The following is a 22,412-nucleotide window of genomic DNA, read 5'->3' on the forward strand; positions in this document are numbered from 1 at the left end:
TCATGACAGGTGTTCAGTCATTTTAGCATTTTGTTACATTTCTTAACCTTGCTGTGGTAGCACGGGGTACAAGTGTCCTGCATATTTTCACACCGATCTACTAGAAAGTATTATCGGTGACTTCATTTACATATTTATAAAATTTTAGTATTTTTCTCTTTTTGATTAAGGGGTTTTATACACTTTATTGTACACTGCTTTTGTTGAAAATTTTTTATTGCGTTTGTTTTAAAGCACATTCTCTACAGATTAATGCTCATTAATTTCATGAAGATCTGAACACACGAGACAAAGTTATAGCTGTCAATAGCGCGCTCCTTCCAAGTCCCTCTAAATACGTACCAACACTGCCAACTTATCTTAAAATTTTTCCAAGGCTCCTGTTGCGCTGAGCAGGCTTCTCAAGCATCATCTGACCTATCGACATAATTTTTTGCAGTCTATTCTAAAATTGCAATATCTCATACTTGAACGAGGGAATTTTCATTTCAGCCGAAAGTTTTGTTTTGACATTAGAGACCTTCAAAAATCGAACTCTTCAATTAAAACTATCACAATTTGTCCAAAAATGTTTATTTCGGCAAATCCTTCGTAAATACATGAGGCTATGATATACGAAAACTAAAGAAAACTGTTGTTCTATTTGATTGCTGTTAATCCGTCCCTACTTTTCATGCATCGAGTTAAAACAAAAAGCAGTCTTTTGAAAAACAAAAAAAAAACTTGTTTTGGATAATAAGTGCATGTAGTCCTTTAAATTAGGGAAAGTGTAGTAAGACTTCTTCTTGAGCATGTAAAATACACTATGAAAGTTTATTATTTTAAGGTCTTTTAGACCACTTTGTAAAAACTTTTTCGAAAGAAGCTATAATTTGTAACATTTTCAAAGAACTTTATGTCACTTTTGCAGTCTCAGAACATTCTAAACATTCTTCAGTTTATAGAGAGCTTTCCTAATATGAAAACCCATTATTTTTATAAAAAGATCACCTCAAGTAAGTCCAAATAACCGAAATTGCTTAACAGAAATCTCTACAACGTTTGGTCAAGTTGTATGTATAAAGATTGTTGCAGAGAATACATACATGTGTATAGTATTTCGGATAAGAAAAATAGTCAAGATTTCGGATTTCATATTCCTAGTATATCATACGAATTTAAAAGTGGTATGGAGATTCCTGATAACTCAAATCCAATATGATGACTGAATTTAAGTTGAAGTTTAAAATAAGCTAGATAATCCAACCAAATTAAAAAAAAAATCAAGCAACATTAAAAACACAGCTATAAAATGAAAAATGTTTATGAAAAACTGGTCAACTTCTGTTTTTTGTGTTTCGGGAAAGTAAATTATTAAATAAATAAATTTATAATATTTTCCGTAGTTGGATTCTTTGTTACCAAACTTAAAAAAAAAAAAAAAACTGGTATAAGCCTTCCCAACAAATTTGTGGGAGGTTCAAGGTGCTTCATCAATGTGTACTGGTGTTATGATACAGTATTACGAAGTTTTTAAGGTACTACAACGGATCGGCGTTCTAAGCGGTTCAAGTGAGATTGGTTTTATGATCGAACTCTTAACTTTTGTACTGTCTTAACCGTGTGTTCATTTAGGTTAAAACCTCGTTGGCTTAGTAACAGCGATGAATTTTGCTAATTACAGCAGCAATAATATTTTGAGTCTTTAACCATGTCATACTTTTTTCATATTTCCCATCTCACATCGATATACTTCGAAGAAGACTGAACAAATTAGATAACATCAAGTTAGCTGAGATTTCGCAAGAAGTTTCCTGTTTTCATTCAACCCAATTATAGTCTCTTTCTTTAACGACTTTGACTGACTTTTGGGGAAATCGGTTATTCTCTTACACAGTCACATTTAGTTGACAAATAGTACTCAGACAGATAGTACTCAGATAGGTAGTACTCAGTCTGTTTTGCCGCTTTATATACAAATACTATTTCCAAGGTTATCTAGTCTTTTTGGAAGTAGGGTCCAATAGATACTGCTATTTAATAGTTTTTATATTTTTTTACCGTTTCTTTAACGAAGGTTTAACAAAATTAAATCTACTCACCCACATGCTTATACAAATCCATAGGAAAACAATTATAAACATGGATTACAGTTAATACAATCAGAGATGCTTACCTGAAAGTAAAAGAAATGAAGAAATAAATTAGTATTCATGTGGAAAGAAATCAGTAATTTTGGTGATATTGAGAAACGCACTTTTAATGCCACACTATCCACGCAAAAAACATGACTTGCTACTTTTAATTACGAGAAATCTCACCAGTGCCAATTTCAGGCTAATCTCGCAATGTATTTTAGTGCTACTTTTAATGTTTTTCACCCACTAAACCTCGAGGCGCAACAAAAAAGAGAGGTCACATTACATTGCTCGTACAACAAGTAATTATGGCAAGTATTCGCTGCTTATAACGGTATTCCCTTACACACATGCATATGCATGAGGAATCGTTTTAAACGGACTGAAATGTGAAATTCCCTTTTGCCTACTCTTTTTCCGTTCGCCTCGTTCGCTTTACACATTTGCTGCATTGCAGCCGAGCCGAGTGTGGCATGCGGCTTGCATGTTGCGCTGAAAAATGAGGGGCAACAGGTTAATTTCTCGCTTGTTTGCATGTCAGCAGATAAGCAAAAGTAGTCCATACGCTCGCGATTGGGGCTTACAAATAAAGTAATCCCCGAATGTGTGAGCGCGTATGCACGAGCGACGAATGTGCGGGGGGAAAACACAAATACAACATCGAGATATGTGAATTGGCATGTGAAATTTCGCAGGAAATTACTTCTGATATGCTAAGTTGGCTGTGGATTACATTCATTTCGCATTTTTTCTGCAAATTAAGGCAATTTTTCGCATTTGATTGCTGTGTGTTAATTAATGCTCTTTAAATGTTACCGTTCTTTAAAACCTTGGAAGTTGAGGAAATGATTTTGTAATTAAGTGTGGAGGGATATGTACTAAATAAGAGTATGAGAATGGCATGAATATTTGCGCGAACTTTCAGGGATTGAAGTTTACAACATGACTTAAGCGAATGCCAAGTTGATATTGGAAAATATTATCTTCAATGTAAAAATAAGAAAAACACGATTCTCTAACCTCGAGAGTGGTCTTTCGAGAAATCGCACATAAACTGTTGTGAACCAAGAGGCTAAAAGTATTCTGCAAAGTATTGTACTATAAGGATGACCGTTTTGATCCATACCTAAGGGTTCTGTGCATCACAACATATAAGCATCTATGTATATTAATCCAGGTGGAACTACTTGTGGCCTCACGAGTCATCATTCATTTCACCTAACTTAACCTATTGTGCTGTAAAACATTTTATAGTTTTAAAGAAATTTGGAGCTTTTTTAGGCAAGGCGAAGACCAAGTAGGAGTACACGTGGCCTCACGAGTAATTATTCTATTTAGCTAACCCAACCTATTGTACCTTACACAGACTCTTCATGGTTTTATATTGATTTGGAGCTTTTTTTAATTTAAAAAGTCGTGTTTTCTTTGTTTTTTTAAATTCGACAGTAATAAAGTTTCTCAGTGACATCAAAAGTGTTAGATTTTATAACGGATTTTTCAATCTAATTTGGGTTTATAATTCTTCTGAAAAGCTTTTAAAATAAAGTGCTTCAAAAGCTCTGCGAAAGCTCTGATGTATGAAATCTTTTGAGCGGGCACCAAATTTTATAGTTTCGAGATAAACAAAGCTGTGTTAGACCCAGAAATTCAGAGGGAAATATTTTTGGAAAACAGATTTTCTTGATGCTTATTTTGAGTACCTGAAAAAATTTAATTTTATGGTGGATTATTTTTATTCGAATTCGAGTTTATAAACATACTTTTTCTGAAAAGCGTTTAAAATGAAAGTGCTTCAAAAGCTCTGCAAAAGCTCTGATGAATGAAAGCTTCTCAGGATGATTATTTTGTATACCTTAGAAAACTTTATTTTATTGCGGATCTTTTATTCGAATTCGGGTTTATAAACATTTTTCTTTTGAAAAGCTTTTAAAATAAAGTGCTTCAAAAGCTCTGCGAAAGCTCTGATGTATGAAAGCTTTTCAGAGAGCGCCAAATTTTATAGTTTCCAAGTCAGCAAAGCTGTGTAAGACCCAGAAAACTCCGAGCAGAAGGTTATTGGCTAACAGATCACATGGATTCTTCTTTTGTAGACCTTTAGAGACTTAATTTTATTTGAGGGATACATAACCACTTACATATATAGGCATATGAGCTTCTTGATCCAACAATGAAGGCGGAATTAGATAAACACCGCGTCTTATGAATATTATTAACCCTATATTGGTGCCAATTACAGAAATTAATAGTTCATGGTACCGTGCGTAGAACACACACACATGAATAAGTATAATATATATATTACACCACATTGCTTTCATTTGTAATCACCACAGGAGGTAATAATGCCAGGGCTGAAGTTGATATGCAATTGACACAAAGCAGCTGGCGAAGGAAATGCCCTGACTACATTTCCATATTTCTGCTACACTTAATACATACATACATGCAAATATATAATCATAAATGCTTAAGACATTATACATATACACTTTGTACACCCGTCATGTGAGGCACAGTACAAGGGCAATGAAATTTGATATACCGGCCCAGTTGAAAGCAAGACATGGCGAGGCTGAGCTCGTAGCTTTCGGTGTGTTTGGCTGAGAAACGGTGCGGCCGTTCGTGCCTCTGATTCGGCCGGAATGTGAGACAACAGCTGCAAATAAGCGTGTTCATAAATTAATCAACTGGCCGAAGTGAAGGTCCGACAGCGCCCACAAGCCGTATTATATGCCCACGCGGGGCACTGTCAGGAGAAGCATAATTGACTGATCCATGTCGACAGTCGACAATACCGCTATGCATTAAGGCGACCACACAAACAGCTAAGTAGGCTCAATTGTGTTAAGTCTCTCCGGTTGCTGCAGGATATTCACCTTCGAGTAGGAAATTAACACCAGACGCCGCTGGCAGCTTGATATCCAGTCAGTCGTGCAGTCAGGCGGTCGGACAGTCAGTCACCCAAACTGACGGGAATTTCGGTGCTTGGAACTACACCTGCGCATACACCGAAACACGAACAATTGGCCGATAATGTTTGCGGCTTATTTGCAAGTAAGGTACTGGTCGCGGGTCGTCACAATTACCGGCCGATCGGGGTCGGGGGCAAATGTATAGACTAAGGCGGCCTGTGTGCGCGAAGGCAGCTCAATCCCCAAATTCACTCAATCAATCGCATGCCACAACAATATGTAGCTTATGCTGCGGAAGGCGAGTGCCCGTCCGTCCGATAGTGGAATTATTCACTGCATTAACGGTAGGCGGTGGCAACACAAACAACCAAATGCCGCCATCGCAATGCTAATTCGCTTGCTTGCTATGTTCGGCCTTTGTTTATGTTGCATGCACTTGCATAATGTTGCAGCATATCTACAAAAACATTTGTCTACAAAAACGTGTGTCTGTACGTGTGTGTATGTGTGTGTTGTTGTTGAGCCAAGGCGCTAATTTGCCGCATTTAGGCTGGTGCTCGCTAAGCAATTGTAGCGCATATGTTGTGCCACAGCTGCTGCTGCTCTGTAGGAAGTTGCCGCTTGTTGCATGTCTCACAGGTGCATTGGCGTGCAACATCATTTGTATGCAACAAATCAGCAGCCATACCGATATGTAGCTGTGGCAACAATGATTTACTGAATTCTGCTTACATGCTGGCAGTAGTTGTTGTTGTTACAAGCGCCTAAACGCTGCTTTGTGCCGCATATTTGTCGGCAATTAAAAATTAATCTTCGCAATTGTGTATGTTGCAATGACATGGCTAAGTTATTGCCGCAACAGTTGTTGTTGTTGCGAATTTCGCGCATACAAGTTGCAAGTTTTAGAAGTATTTGTTGCTTCGTGTGGTATGAAAAAAAAACTATTTTTAGGTTATGTGAAGAGAAAAAACTACCTTCTGGAGTTCGGAGAAGGAGTTTCAACCTCTGTCTTGAGCATTTGGTCTGAGAAGGCAAGGGAGCAAAAGTTTGGGGAATGATTTCTGGCTCATATTTCTCCTTATTGTTGTTGCTACTAAAATACCTGCGCTGAATAATATGCGCCTCGGCGCTCGGCTAATCACTCGTGAAATGTGTGAATTATGCGCAAGCAGCCAGCGTTAACGGTAAGCAGCGAAAAAAGAACCGTTATTTAGTTGCAAATACATAAATGTGTGCGCATAACTGTAGGCAATAAATATAAATTCACATTTCGTTACGAGTGTTCGAAATGGCGCTCGGCATGCCAAACCCGAACGGCAATGACAAAGCAAAAGTTTAATTGACGCGCCGCGGAGGGGGGAGAACAGCGGTTGTAGGCAGTGCGCGTTGCATAGTTGCACCTTTAAACGTCACATTGGGCTCACCGCATGGCGCATAATGCGTGCGCCTTGCAACTACAACAACAACAAGTTAGCATGTTGTTGCAGGCGCGCGTGTTGCACAGAATGGAAATGCCACCGATGCTTTTGAAATTGTTGTAAATAAATATGCGCGCACAAAAAAACACCGCATATACGTGTATGTGTGCCTGTGTGTATGTGTTTTCGTGGAAAAGTACATAAAAATGCCAAAATGTCGCAGCCACAAAATTTATTGCCACACAAACGGGCACAATATTTGCATTCGCAATGCTGTGGCATTGTGCGCTGCATGCAGGCGGCATGTTGCATGTCGCATGTCGTTGCGAGCAGCGCACCGCCACGTCACAGTTGTGGTAATTGTGTGGAGCATGCAGCGCGCTTTATTTGAACATTAGAGTGCGTTGCCGCGATTTATGTGTATGTGTGTGTGTGTGTCTGTGATGCTTTCAGCATCCCGTGCGCTGTGTTGCCATATTGTGTGACTTTGACAACTAAATTTTGGCGGAAGCGCATTTCATTGCCGTGTTGCAGCGCATGCCTGCAACATTTCTCTTTTTTATGGCCGCGTGTTTCGGTTATACTCATTCATGGCTTTCATGGAGTAAATGAACTTCAAAGTATTTGCAAAATATTGCTTTTGAAATATAATTTAATTCGAAGAAAATTGTGAAAAGGGGAGAACTGAAGATGTTTTTCATTCATTACAGCTTCTGAGTTTCCTTAACTCCTCTTTCGCCTACAACTATAACCTTCGTGGAATAGCGAAAACAGTGCTGGTTCAAGTATTTAGCCTTGCTCTTGTGGAATAGTCGCAACATGACCAGTTTTTCAAAAAAAAAATATTAAAAATGGGACCTTAGAAGTGCTTCGTGAGCGAACAACGTATGTGTTTGGGATTCGGGTCAAACCCATACAGTCGACTGCTGCTACTTTCGTTCTTATGCGCGTAAATCCACGCTTCATCCGTCAATATTCAATATATGCTGGTCCCTCTTGTGCCTATAGTTATTTCCATATCACGAGGGGTCACATGACGATCTCCCAATATCAGTTTGCGCACACCATCAATAGTTTTCGGAACAACAAATGATTTTTGACATCCTTCGCGAAATTCGTCTTGGCGTAATCTAAGACCTAGATTGAATTCATCATACCATCGGTAAGCACTGGTCTTCAATGGAGCTTCATGGACTAAAATTTATATGAGTTTTCGGGCGAGATGAATTTTTTAAGTTACTGTAACCGTACAAAGTTAGTGTAATATCAAAAATATCAAAATTTGCGATAAAGTTGTGAGTTCTTAGATTACAATAATAGGAGTGCTAAAACTCGAAATATGAACCGCAAGATATGTACTTTCTTACTGGCATTCTATTCATGAAACGTTTGCTTGCTGGTTGAACAATTTAGATATTGTTTGTGGATTAAATATCTTCAAGTAGCCAGAGGTGTATAGATTCCCTCTTTCTCGAATTCTAATTTTAAGGTGGTGTCCGTTCTGGCTAGTTCATCCGCTTCACCATTGCTAAGAATTTCACTATTTCCTGGAACGCATTGTAGGTTTATTGTTCAATAGGCCATTCGATCCACTAAGATCAAGACACTCCTTCACTTTCTTCCACGAGACGCTAAAAGAATTTAGTGTTTTCAAAGCCGCTTGGTTACATGTACTATATATATCTGTATATATAGTATATGAATACATCTGTTGTGAGTACTCTACTCCTCAGAACAAAAAGGGTTTCTTTAATTGCTGTGAACTCCGCTTGGAATACAATGCAGTGGTGAGGTACACGGAATGAGATTTTGGTGTCTAACTTTGCTGAAAAGACACAACCTTCCAATCGATTAACCAGTATAGATCCATACGTATAGATGCTTATCCTTTCGTCCCTGTGCACTTCGCTCCCTTCTCAATCTTCTTCTGGAAGGAAAAGCACTATTGGGAACCGGATTCAAGTTCAATTCCATAGGATTAAGAAAATCCGTGGTATCGGGTAGAAACAGGAACGTACTAAGTATTCTAGCATGTTCCTTGTGACAGGCGCTCCATAGGAAGGATTCGTTCCGTCTGAGAGCTAACTTAAACTGGCGTTTAGTGCCGAACAAGGCGTTGTCTTAAGAGCCCCAATGATGCATAACTGGCATATGAGCTCTAAAGATCTGGTATATAAAGTCGAGTCTACGTAGTGATAAGTATGTATATGCATACAAAAAAAAACTTGCAAAGTTTAGCTTATGGACACTAGGACTTTTGGGACAATATCTTCTGCCTAAAGGTTAGGTTAATCTGGTAGGCCAATAAGCCACGCATAAACAAGTTTGGTCTTTTGCGATACCAGTCGGAATTCAGTTGCTAAGTGCAAGATGAGTAGTCATACCTCTTCCAGTGTATCACACCGTGGGTCCCAGATGCTTACAGCGTAGTCTTATCAATGTAACAAGTACACAAGGGATGCTCCATGTTTCCGTGGTGCCCAGGTCTAGACACTTAACTTAACCTTATGCTGAAATTTAACATTACCGACATTTGGGATCGAGTTTCTAAGGCAGTCGTGTGTGAGTTGGCACTTCGAAATTCGTACGACCGAATATTTTTATAATTTTTTTGTGAAGCCACGAAATTTGCTTAAAACTCGCTGTGGATCAACTTGAAGTTCCTCCAAAAAGTCCACATACCCGCACAAGATCACACTATCACTCCTCAAGCGACTTTAGAAACCACTTGAGCTTCAGCGAATCACCATCCGCTGGCACTTATTTATGGAAAAACTGAAAATCCGTCGTTGGCCCCATTCCGAGCAACTAAAGCAGTGCGAGTAAATCCTAATTACTAGGCAACTAAAAACGCCCGACTGAATAAGCCGACAAAGCAGACAGCCCAAAACAAACCCGCCACTTTAGCATACACCAGAATCCATCAACATCAACGGCAACGGTAGCAGCAGCAGCGGGAGCACCAGCTCGAGCTCAAGCTTGAACAGCGGCAAGCAGCACTTCATCTGCATATTCGCTGGCAAAGCAAGTGCATAGTTGAACACCAGCTCGTTTGTGCTCGTGCTGTGGCAACAAACATTTCGCCGGCTGTCACGGTGTTTGTCAACCGAGAATAAGTCATTGCAGAGCGTTAGTCACAGCTAGCGCTTGAGGGCAGCGGGAGGTCAAACACACACGTGCGAGTGGGTGGGTGTGTGTCTGTGTTTGCTGGGAATGTGGCAGGTTGCACGGGTGCATCTTTTCAACGAAAATAGGCCGCCTAATTAGGACAGTTCAACAAATCAAACATGCACACACACACATGTGAGCGCTTATGTGAGAGTGTGTGTAAGCAAAGCAAGGAGCACCCGGCCGGCAGCACTGCTCTGCGGCGCTGAGGGAACACACACTTGTTTGCTGTAATTAACAGAATATGAAGCGATTAAAACATGAAATGCCTGCACACACGAGCAAGTACATATTTGTATATGTATGTATGTATGATTGTATGTATGTATGATGGGCCAAAAGCACCAAAACGTGTAAAGTAACTTGGAGTCGGAGAGCGCTGCGCATGAAATGCAAGCTAAAAACCTGCTAGCCGAAATTAGTAGCAGCCGGGGACAACAAAAAAGGCACATCTACAACAACAACAACAACAACAAAAATGTAGTATTTCATTTCAGCGCTAAAAACATTACAGTAGCATTTGTATGCACGTTGTTGCCACAATGGTCTCGCAAGCGACACGGCGCTGAGGCCCGCTCACCACTCGCCATCGGGAGACCGAGGATGGCTGCAGCGCGCAAGTGGAAAAGTGGAAAATGTCCTCATTTGCATTGCCACGTTTACATTTACTTAGCCACTCAAACAGACACATACATGTGGCAAGCATTTATTAATGTGCTGCATGTCTAAGTGTGTGTGTGACACATATAGAAGTGGCAGCAGTAAAGCATGTTGCACCGAAACTGCTTCTACTTTATTTGCGCAAAATTAAAGCGACACACGAGTTTCGCTAGCAAAACGCTCGTATTTTTCCACAAGCGGTGGCCGAGCCGTCAGCAATCTCCTCCATCACATACACGCACACACACATATACACCTTAAAATTGCCAAAAACTGTGAAACAATAGTTGCAGTGGCCATTCGACTTTGGCTCCGACTCGGACCCTGACTCGGTGCCGCTTATTCGACGGGAAATTGTCAACTAACTTCGTCGAAGCTGTCGCTCATAAATCGTAGCACAAACGTAGAAGCCACCTTAATGATTACAGCCTTACATACAGACGCCGTGACTGGGGCTCGGGGCAACAGCTGACCGAAAGCCTTTCATACTTACAGCTGTAGGGTTGTGCTTAGCTGCAGGAGCCTTCGGGCAGTGGTGCGGCAGGGACGAGTAACGGATGTACTGCTGTCAACATTTCAACTCAGCGCCATTTATGACCATTTCAAATGAACGTCATTAAGCTTTATGACGACCGTGCCACGTTAGTTGCCTCGTTTCCTTGATTGCTGCCGCTGCTGCTATTGTTGTTGTTACTGTTGCTGTTTTTTGCTGATATTGTTGTTGTTGTTGTTGTTACCGTTTGCTGTTGCTGTAGGCACCCCGTTATGTCCTCTGACAAGATTATCCATATATTTGCCCAATTTTAGTGCTTGGTGAGTGCTTTAAGCGGGTGATTACTATTCCATAAACATTTGTGCGCACACACATACACACGCACGCGGCACAGTCGGACATATTTATGCCTCACAATTGCCAGAAACAACAATGCGCGCAGAATCAGTGGTCGAGATATTCAATCCCGAAAGCTTTGTGAGTATGAAAAGTTCGGTACGAAGCTTTTTTGCTCGCAGCTTCTCAGTTAAATATTTTTATGCCCTTTACAAGGTAAATAAGTTTCGCAAAATGTTTGTAACAAGTAGCACGAAACGTCGGAAACCGTATACAATGCAATATACAATAGATCGGCGTTACGGGCTGAAACGATTAAGCCATGCCCGTCTGTCTCTCCGTTCATCTGTATACGCGACCGAGTCTTTCAGTTTTTGAGATATCGATCTGAAAATGTTCACACGTTCATTTCTCTACAAGAAGCTGCTCATTTGTCGAAACGGCCGATATCTGACTACTATAGCATATAGCTGTCATACAAATTGAACGATAGGCATGAATCAAGGTCTTGCATGGAAAAGTTGAGATATTTTGAAGAAATTTTGCATAGATTATTACTTAAGGCAACAATGTAATCTCCGAAGAAATTGTTTAAATCGGATCACAAAAGCAAGTAGCTGCCATACAAACTGAACGATCGGAATAAAGCGCTTGCATGGAAAGCTTCTGCATTTGATGAGATATCTGCACGTAATTTGGTATGGGTTATGACCCAAGGCAACACGGCAATATCCGACGCAATTCTTCAGATCGGATGACTGGAGCATATAGCTGCCATACACTGACTCTTCCAAATTCTTGTAAAGAATCTTTTCCTTTTGTAAAGCGTATTATAGCTTTCCTATTCTTTAAAAGCCTCCGCCGCTTCGTTACCTCCAGAAATCGACCATCATTTAACTGTTCGAAAAATTGTTAAATTATTCCAAAAGCGGACTTCAAACGATCTACAACGCAAAATTATTTCAATGATCGATAAAAGTAGAAAACCAAAATCAAAGAGTTGTCCCGTAACCTATTGCAATCCCGAAAATACGAGTTGCACAAACTGCTGAAGGCTTTAAAACCTTAATACACTGTACAAACACTTACACACACAACTAAGTACCTAAGTACACATGCATACATATGCACATATTCGTGTATGTAAATGCTTGTAAGCCGGTTAAACTGCTCAAGCCCAAGTCAGCTTGTGTGACATTTAGTCGAGCAGTGAGCATTTTTGCTGCTGCTGGTTTGCTGTACTGATTTATCATCGTGTTGGAAAGTTGCATATGTCAGCGTGCACATGTGTATGTATGTATGTGTGCGCATAATATGCGTCCCAAAACTATTCGCTTAATCGGGCAACTTTAAATTTGTGGTTGCATCATTTGCGGTGGCCATTCAGAGTTTTGCACATCTCCAGACCGCAATACGCAACTCGAAGTAGTTAGTGGAAAATTATAGCAACAAAAATGTATAATTTGTTGTTACTTTTGCTCCATTTTGCTGCATATGTTCTAAGCTTATGGTACATAATTAGGATAGCTAAGCATATACATATTTGCACATTTGAAAATGAGAGAGGTCCAAAAGCTGCGATTGAGTGAAAAACTATAATCTCTATATCGTATTACTAGGAAATATTCATCCATAGAGCTTTTCGATTTTATAAGCAGAAATTATCGAGTTTTATTCGATAGAAATATTACTGACAGACTGGTCTAAACTGCATTATATTAACTGATTTTTTTGCCCTTCGTTACCAAAATATCACTTATCTTTGCCTCAATCGACGGGCACAATATCTTTCTGACAGAACGCTTAGTTCTGTAGCTGACACTTTTTAAATTACATGTTATGCTTGAGATCACTTATATTCCTCCTTTAACAGCCATTACTTTACTAGACAAAATGTCTATTGGAGAAATTTTTTGTAAGATTATATTTCAGAACTTCTTCCTATACTTCTAACTTAAAAGTGGAAAAGGCTATTATTTACTATAGAGGGAAATCCATTAGCCGAAAGCTCTCCTCTATTACCTTTCTAACAGCAAAAGCGCAACATAATTCAACTTGTATGCGCGCTTTCTTTCTCTCTCTCCCTCACTCCTCCTTTAGATATCTTTCTTTGTCTTCTTCTTTGCTGACGAAGAAACCGCTTACGAGGTTATAGCGGAATTCCTTCCTTTACGCTGTTTGGTGCCAATTGGAGATTCCAAGTTTAACCAGGTCCTCCACCATCTGGCCTTTCCAACGCAGTGGAGGTCTTCCTCTTCCTCTGTTTTCCTTGGCGGTTACTGCGTCGAATACTCTCAGAGTTGGAGTGTTTTCATCTATTCGAACGAGATGACGTTCCGTCGTTCCATCGACTACGCTATTCACCGTTGCCAACGCGCAAAGGACCATAAATCTTCCGCAGAACCTTTCTCTCGAAAACCATTAACCCCAACTAAGCAGATCTTGTCTCTGCACCATATAGCAGGTCGGGTATGGTGAGTGACTTGTAGAGTTTGGTCTTCGTTCATCGAGAGGGGACTTTACTTCTCAATTTCCTGCTGAATCAAAAGTAGCGCCTGTTGGCAAGAGTTATTCTACGTTCTGTATCTGACGTTGTTGTTGGTGTTATTGCTCGTTCCAAGACAGACGAAATTATTTACGACTTCGAAGTTATGACTGTCAACAGTGACATGGGCGCCAAGTCACGATTGCGACGACTGTTTGTTTGATGACAGGAGATTTTGTCGTGCCTTCGTTCACTACTAGACCTATTTGCTTCGCATCTTTTTCCAACCTGGAGAAAGTAGAACTAATGGTGCGGCAGCTGAGACCAATGATATAGCTGTCATCGGCGTACGCCAGCATTTGTACACTCTAATAGAAGATTGTGCCTTCTCGATTCAAGTCTGCGGCTCAAATTATTTTGCTCCAGCAGTAGATTGAAGAAGTCGCACGATAGAGATTCGTCTTGTCTGAGACCGCGTTTGGTATCGAATGGCTCGGAGAGGTTCTTCCAACTTATTCTTTCACATTTTAATAATTGTTTTGCACCTTAAAACACTGTGGCGATTATCAAAACCAATACTTTTAATAATAATTTCTAACAAATACTGATTAATCGTTCAAGTTATGTTAACAATTTAGAACCATTTTTCAACCACATAAAAAATTAAAACCTTCTCACAGTTAGACAACATAAAACGCATGTATTCCTGTGTACATATATCTATTAGAAGCTACACGTAACTGTTTGTTTGACGCCATGTGACATTAATTGACATAAATAAATAATAAAGCTTGTTCGCGGAGCGGAAGCGAGAACATTTAAACTTTCAAATTGACTGACAAACTAAAGCTCCTGCGCTGCTGGTAATGTGTGTGATCCCACATACATACATACCCACGCTCGTATAGCGCTCGCCAACAGTGACATTTACAGCAGAGCAAACAAGCGAACGCGTGCCGGCAGCGCGCTCACGAACCTGCGTTAAGGATGTCGCAGCGCAGCGGAAGCTCCTAATTTCCAAATGTGTCAGTTACGAAAATGTTTGTCAACTGTAATGAATGTCAAAATCGTTTAAAGCGCTGGCGTGCGCTGTCATTACGATTGTGTGTGTCGTTGACAGTGCCCACTCAGCACGAACCGTCAATTGGACTCTCATCCTTGGCCGCCTTGCAGTGTAACAAAATACATGCGACGTACGTGGGAAGACGCTGACAAGTCGTGGCAACAACTACACCAACAGCGTTCACAAGTGTTTGTCCGTAGTTGAATGTCCACTCGTCGAAATGTTGAAAAGTCTTCAAGAATTTTGTCCACTTCATGTAGGTAGCGCTCGAGCTGGCAACTGCCGATGGTCGACGGCCGCCTGACAATCGCACAATGCCAATAAATACTTGTCCCACAATGACGCTGTGTATCTCATTCACACAACTTACAACTTCCAATTCGACTTTTCTATTATTGCCTGCTTTGCACAGTTCCGAAGTTTTTTCTTCGGTTTTTGTCTGAGTTAAAGTTACATCTCATCGGCAAGAGCGCGCAGTTGCTAAAAACCTGTCAATTTGTTGGCAACTCAAATTAAATTGTATTTGGTATGTGAGCAGAAGTTGCAAGTTCATCGCGCGCTGCAAATGCACAGTATGTGCGAATGTTCGGACGAAAGCCTACAATAAATTTAATACTAACTAAGTCGTATGCTGCTTAAAATATATCTGAGAGATTATGAGAGAAGTTATTGTTGGGAAATAGGGAAGTCCTCGTGTTATAAATCTCGAGTTACAGTTAACAAACGGAAACATTGCTACAGAATAATAATAGATTGTCATAAAGGTTAGTTAATTGAGAGTCTTATAAAATACTCATATTTTTTCTGGTTATAGAAGATAAATTAACCAGCTTTCTCGATGGATTTTAACTCAAAAGCGAATGATCTTATACTTGAAAAATTGTCTTCAAATCGGTAGAGCCAAAGTGATAGAATTCGCTAATCTACACTTAAAAGGGACAGGATTCCTCTAACTGCTTTATCTTCCAAAGCTGCTCCCAGTATAGAACATTTTTCGGGCAATCTTAAAGGCAACCTTCTCTATTTTACTGCGTATCCATTGCATACCACCTTCACACATTTTTCCTACAGGGTCGTTTAAGCCGCCGATTGCTAACTATGCGCTGTAAGCAAATGTGAGAAAGTTTTACAAACTTTACAGTGTTGAGCACAAAAGAATATGTGTGCCTTGAGTATGAACTTTACGGTAACTCAGCAAATGCGAGAACATTGCTGTGGCAGCAAGAGAGCCTGTCAAGGAAATGATTGCCGACGATGAAAAGGGCACATTGTACTGTCATAAATAAGCAACTTCAAAGTATAATTGGGCTGATGGAACTTCTGTTGAAGCAAAAAGAGGCAAACAATCTGCTTGCAACATTTCTTTTTACGTTCTTTAAACGAGAATAGCTTGGAGGCAAAGTGAAGTGAAAGTCGGAGAACTTACTTATTTAAAACAGTTGAGAACACAATTAACAGAAAATACAAAGCTGCAAATGTGGCAGCTTAAACTTTAGCAAAAAAACAAAAACAAAAAAAACAAAACTCGGCTGTTGCAAGCAGAATTTAAAAGTTTCCATTTATTAAACTAAAACACTGGCGCATGCAAGCATTTTGAAATGCTTCTGCAGCCTCTCACTTAACTGGCTCAGGCGCCGACGTCTTGCACAAGTCAATTAGGGGTATTGTGCGCAAAAATGCTATTTTGACCCTAAGAGAGCCACTGCAGTGCCGCAGCAATAGCCAATTGCCACACAGCCGTCTAAAATAACAGCCAGTCATTTGGGAATAAAGCAGATTACTATATGCAACTGCAGTTAAGTTGTGGAAAGCAGTCAAGATGCTCTTTTGCCTGCCAAGAAATTTATTATACCGAAGAGTGACCAACGAATTTCGAAGTTGCCGCAACTCGGCATTGTTGCTGTTGTTGCTGGACACGAGCATTTGCTTACCATAAATCATTGCTGCAATTCCTTGCTATTATGTCACTAAACGACCGCATTACAGCGTCTCAACTGAGAAATCGTTGAACTCGAAAGCCAAAGTTATAAATTTAAAGCGACAGGAATGAGACAGCGTGGTCCACATTGCGACGCTTGTGGGAAAATATGACCGGATTACGGCCGCAGACAGTACATAAATATATTTTTATTTATCTTATTTCGTTTCATATTTGAACGCAATGTGTCATTTTTGGAGTCACAGTCCGGCATGCCGACCAAAAGGTCGAAGATTATATTTTCTACCAAAGAAAGTTTTTTTTCTTGCGATAAGGAGGATTATTAGAAACAATCGTCCTAATTTGAAACTTTAGTATTACATTCATTACATTAGTAGACATTCTTTCGAAGCACCGTTAGCGTATTGTTTAACATTTCTCTCGCACAATCGATATGAGCTAACGTATAAAAAAGTTTCTTCAACCAAATATTCATGCAATATTGAATCCAGCACACATTCCCACTAAAGCCTTCAGTAGTCTCAATCTCACGATAGGTCACATGGCGATCTTGCTATATAAGTGTGAGAGCAGCATAAATAGTTTCCGGAACAAGTCCTGATTTTGGACGAAATACGTCTTGCAGTGATCAACGACCGCGATCGAAGTGATGTACGACCTTCATCGTGCAACACTAGTCCTTAATGGCCGAAGATTTAATTAAGTTCATGGATGGACTGCTTATGGGTTAATCCACGTTCAAAGTTGTAGAAAATAATTGCGCGAAAATGTTCGCAATTTAAGTCCATTTTTGGCCTAGAAGAATATTTGAAGTTACTTTACAAATAGCGCTCGTACGTCAAAATGTGCTGTGGATAGATTAATCCTCATTGAAAGTTGTAAAAACAATTGCGATTTAATTATATTTTTTTGTGGAGAAGAATATTTTAAGTTACTGTAAACAAGACAAGACAAATAAACAAGACAAATGTCAAAACGTACTAAGTATGTACAGCAAGAAAAATGTCAAACTTTATGTTAGAGTTGTGAGTAGTCATGTTTCAATCTGGAAAATATTGAAATATAAAAGGTAGCTCTCGCATAACTTTACAGTTCTTTCCAAATTTTTATGATAATGTTTGAAACTCGACGACTTTAAAACCCAATATGAGTGAAACTTGCTCATTAACACACAAATTAAACTTGAGTTTGCGTTATAAACTATATGAACTTTCGAAAAATAGCTATATTTTTTTTATAAAATTCTTAAAGCTGATTTAAGCTCTAGTTGGAAAAACATATACTCAAAAACTGCATATATATGCCATGTATTTTCTTTCGAATACAATAATGTAAATAAAATTCTTTAAAAAACTGACTTTTTATGTCGAATATTGCAAAATGAATGACCCAAATTCGGTTAACCCACTGCTAGGTGCAAAGTTATTAAACAACAACGCCGTTATGCCCTCATTGCGCTTGCATTAGATAAATTGCAGTCGGCCAGCGATAGCGTCAATCTGCGCAGAGTGCTCATTGATCCACACTCAGCTCATGCACCCATACCCTGACGCGCCACCGTTAGTCCATAGATATTATCACTTTTCCTTTGTTTCGTCGTTTTGGTTTTAACTTTTGGACTTTTTACTTTGCCACCTAACTTTAATTAAATAGCAAGCGTAATTAGTTCGCAATTAAATTAATTAAATATGCTGCTGTTTTCACAAATTAAATGTGTGCTTCGAAAAGTTTTCATTGCGCTGTTTATTTCTCTTTTAGTTTATGCTTTTTTCCTCGCTTTTAATTCGACTTGTTGCATGTTTGTGAGTATTTTTTTGCAATTATTTGGTTGCGTGTCTAACACGTGATAACGGTTTTGTCAAATTAAACTCAATAGTTGTTCGTTTGAACAATTATTTACCAACTCAATTTGATTAAGCGTCCCGGAGTAGTCTTTAAATTGTAATTAAAAGCGTTTCGGTGAAAATGTTTGGGGGTAATACATAAGTACATATTTGACTACACTTTGAAGGAACACTAGGCTCTAAGAAATTAGTTATGTATAAGTAACTAATTTGCAAGCTTAATTAAAGTAGTTTGGATCGAGAGCAATAAGAAAATTTGGGAGAATTCGCTCTTACCCTTTTCGTATAATATTGTCCCACGCTTCTCTGAGTCCTCCGAGCTTCATATACATAAAATTCTCATTTCTAACTTATAATTTCATCATGGGGTTCATCGCCCACAAATACCAAAGGTAGATTATTTTTCAATTGCATTTGGAACAAACGATGATGTAATGTGTCATTCTGCTGGTGAACCAACTTACTGGCCATCCGACCTAACGAAAATTCCAGACGTTCTTGATTTTGCTATTTCTAAAGGTTTAAAATCAAGAAACATACGCTCAATCTCCTGTTTTGCACTGCTAGCATCGAGTGGCAACCCTTTCAATTCATTACATTCAAATCTGGGGTAGTGCAGCGAATTCAAAAAGCAATTCAAATAAAGTAGTGAGGGATCCTTTCAATGTGAAAAGCGATGTCCTCCACCGGGACCAAAATTGTTTACTGTAAAGGAAACAGTCGAAGATTGTACTTAATAAAACTTCAACAAATTGTGGAACCGGCCAAAGTGCATGGTTAATAGAGATGGCCGATTAATAGAGCGTCCATTTAGTATAGTTTTCACTGTATTTTTTATTTCGAATTTTTACTATCCTATCTCCTAAGTTGCTTCGAACTGGACACAGTATGCTAAATTTTGCTAAAATCGCTTCAGCAGTTTAGGAGTCCAACGCGGACAAACACCGTGACACACGTAATTTTTATATATGAAGAATACTTTGGTTCCATAGGATGGACAAAAAAGAGAGAAAATCAGCGATTCCCCCATAAGAAATGCGACTTGATTCAGTTCTCTCTACGCTTCTCACTATAAATCTCTGCTATGACTGCGTAATTTATTTATTATTTTGTCGTTGCTCGATACTACCATTTCCAGTGTCCCAATGTGAGCGCCTCAAACATACCCACCGCACTACCACGACCCTCGGTGTCATTAATAGCCATCTGCTCGATTTAAGGTAAAGATCAAAAGGCGAATCAATAGCAGCGGCAAGCTCGTGTGCAAATAACTAACTGCCTGACCTGGTCAAGGTTGCACGTAAACGTAATAAAATCAAGCGAAGCCGAAGACAGCGAGAACAAAAAGAAACCGAAAGACGGAGAATGAAGTAAACTAAATACAAAAACAATGACAGCAGCAGGAAGCACAAGTAAGTGTCTTTTGAGTCTTTTGATCCGTAGGTTGATGGCATAAAAATAAGTGGACAAAGAACTTGTAAATCTGTGGCAGAGCCGTGAGCGAAAAGGAATACAAAAAATAGTGCACAAATGACAGATAACATAGTGGTATTGCGACTAAAGGGCTGAAAACGTGCACTGGAGTTAGTGGTAGTCCCAGCTAGGGCAAGCGCCGAGGGGCGACGTCAACAGCTGACGAGGATAATCGACTAGCCGTTCGCCAACAGGCCATTATGCGCGCTTACAAAACACACAGGCGATGCATGAGAAACCTAATGACGATGATAAAGTGGAGGAGAACAGCAGGTAATAAATTTCATTTCGCCTGATATGGGCAATTAAGGAACAATTTTGCAGTTGAATGAATAATAAATAAATTACTGACACACAAACCAGCTTCAGCGCAGGTGAGCGGCGAGTATGGGTGGCGCAAGCGAAGGCGGAGGCACAAGATAACGTCAAAATGTGCACAACAAAAATGCTGCAAAATTGCACACACACACAAACACACATGTGTAGCGACAATCAAGTGAATTTGCAATTTGTGAGGTTATGTACTAAAAACTCATTTGCGTAGGCGGCGCCATAAATGCAAATCTGAAGCTGGCAAGGGCATGCTGAAGAGATGTATTATGGATATGCATGAATATGTGCGCGCTCCTGCCAGTTTGAGCCGGAGATATTCATCAGCGTTGCGTCGCTATGTCAGTCGGTCTAACTGTTCATGATTGTTCGGCGTGTGTGAGTGTATGCGTGTGTTTGAGCGTCATGCCGGTCATTGTCGTCACACTCAGACGCGATGCGATGTCTTTCACCGCATCTACATGCAGCCCCCCAGAGTATTCACCTTCAACATCTTCGCAAGTAAGACACACACACAGACACACTCGACGGCCAGCAGTCAAACCATGTGAAATAGATATAAATCACAAAATTTTGAAGACGGACATTAATTTGCCTTGAAGTTGAAGTTATTGCCATTTCTGTTGTTATTGTGGTTGGCATAGTTGTTGTTGGCGCTCTGCAGATTTTACATAATAAATCAAGCTTAAAACTCAACAGCAGCGACGGCGGTGGCGGTGGTAGATGTAGTGCCCACATGTTGGCGTCGACTGTCGGTTGTTGTCATGCAGCATTGTTGTTGCTGTTATTTTTGTTATATATTAGCTGTTGTAGTTGGTCTGCACAGTCTCCTGCCTGGGTTTGTTGTGGTTTCATGCAATCTGTGTGTGTGTGTAAGAGTGTATGTGTGTTGTTATGCTGTTGATGGAATCGTGTGTGATGGAGCGTGATTTCTGCGTCACTGATGCTGTGATTCATAGTAAAGCAATCTCACCAAAGCCATGTTGCATATACTATATGTACATCATACATATGTACATACCCACAGGTGAGGACTGAGGTCTGCGGTGAGGCGAAACTTTCATAAATAAATCAATAGCATTTTAATTACCTGTTCGATTCGTATGGAAGTCATAGTTAGCGTGTAGAAAATATCACATGGCTAGCTTGTAATTGTCGATTTGAGAGGCTATTTTCAGCATAAACTCGAGTTAAAAGTTGGGTCTTTGAACACAACTGTTAGGTGCGCTCATTGGGAAGCTGAGATAAATCAGATTTGATTTTGTTCTTCAAATTTTTTGTTATCTGAAACTTATAACAGTGATTTGAAGGGCAAATACCATGTTCGCCACAAACTCGAGTTTAAGGTAGGGTGTTTGTGGGGAACTTTAAGTGTTCTCGTTGAGAATCTAGCAGAATAATCAACATTTTTGAGAATTTCCTCCATCATTATCAACCAGAAATGAGTTAAATGAAATATTGGTAGTCGCAAAAGTCTTTTCGTATTTTGTGAGCAGATGTCGTTGCAGTCGTATATCTCCAGTGCTACAAATCACATTGTGCCATACCATACAGAGTTGGAAAGGTGAGATTTTAAGCTTCATTTAACGAAAAATTGAAAAATTAAATTCGGGGAAGTTGAAAAAATATTACCGCTGTTCAAAAATGAGTGAAAATAATGAAGAAATTCACTATATTTTAAAAGTTTTGCATAAAAAAGGGAATGATTTCCACGCAACCACCTATGAAATTTGTTAAGTTAACGGAGACGATGCTGTATCACTTCCTGAAATTTCGATGTGACAGATGTACCTCACTCTGGTCGACCTATCGTTGAAAAAGTCGCTGAAATTATGGAAAATATTGACCAGGACCGTCACATGAACAGCCATGAGATCGCTAAGGAACTTAACCTTCATCGTCAAATGGGTTTGAACCAATTAAAAAAGGCTGGCTACAAAAAAAGGCTCGATGTTTGGGTATCCCATGAATTGTTTCAGAAAAATTTAATGGACCGAATTAACATCTGCGATTCTTTGCTGATACGAAATGCAATCGAACCATTTCTGAAGCAAACGGTAACAGGAGACGATATTTGGATCAAATACGACAGTATTGTGTCGCAAAGTCAGAATTGGCGCCTCGAAAAGTTATGCTGAGCATTTGGAGCGTTTGCTCCAGCCTGATCGACCGAT

The 22,412-nt window shown here is 39.6% G+C and overlaps 1 protein-coding gene across 1 annotated transcript in view; it reads right to left on the reverse strand.

Annotated features, from left to right (window-relative positions):
- The window catches only part of LOC120782628, a 406,655-nt gene that overhangs the window by 286,244 nt on the left and 97,999 nt on the right, over positions 1 to 22,412 (reverse strand). The gene's annotated exons all lie outside the window — the stretch shown is intronic.

Source organism: Bactrocera tryoni, chromosome 1 (assembly GCF_016617805.1).
Source record: "Bactrocera tryoni isolate S06 chromosome 1, CSIRO_BtryS06_freeze2, whole genome shotgun sequence".
Classification (NCBI taxonomy): domain Eukaryota; kingdom Metazoa; phylum Arthropoda; class Insecta; order Diptera; family Tephritidae; genus Bactrocera; species Bactrocera tryoni.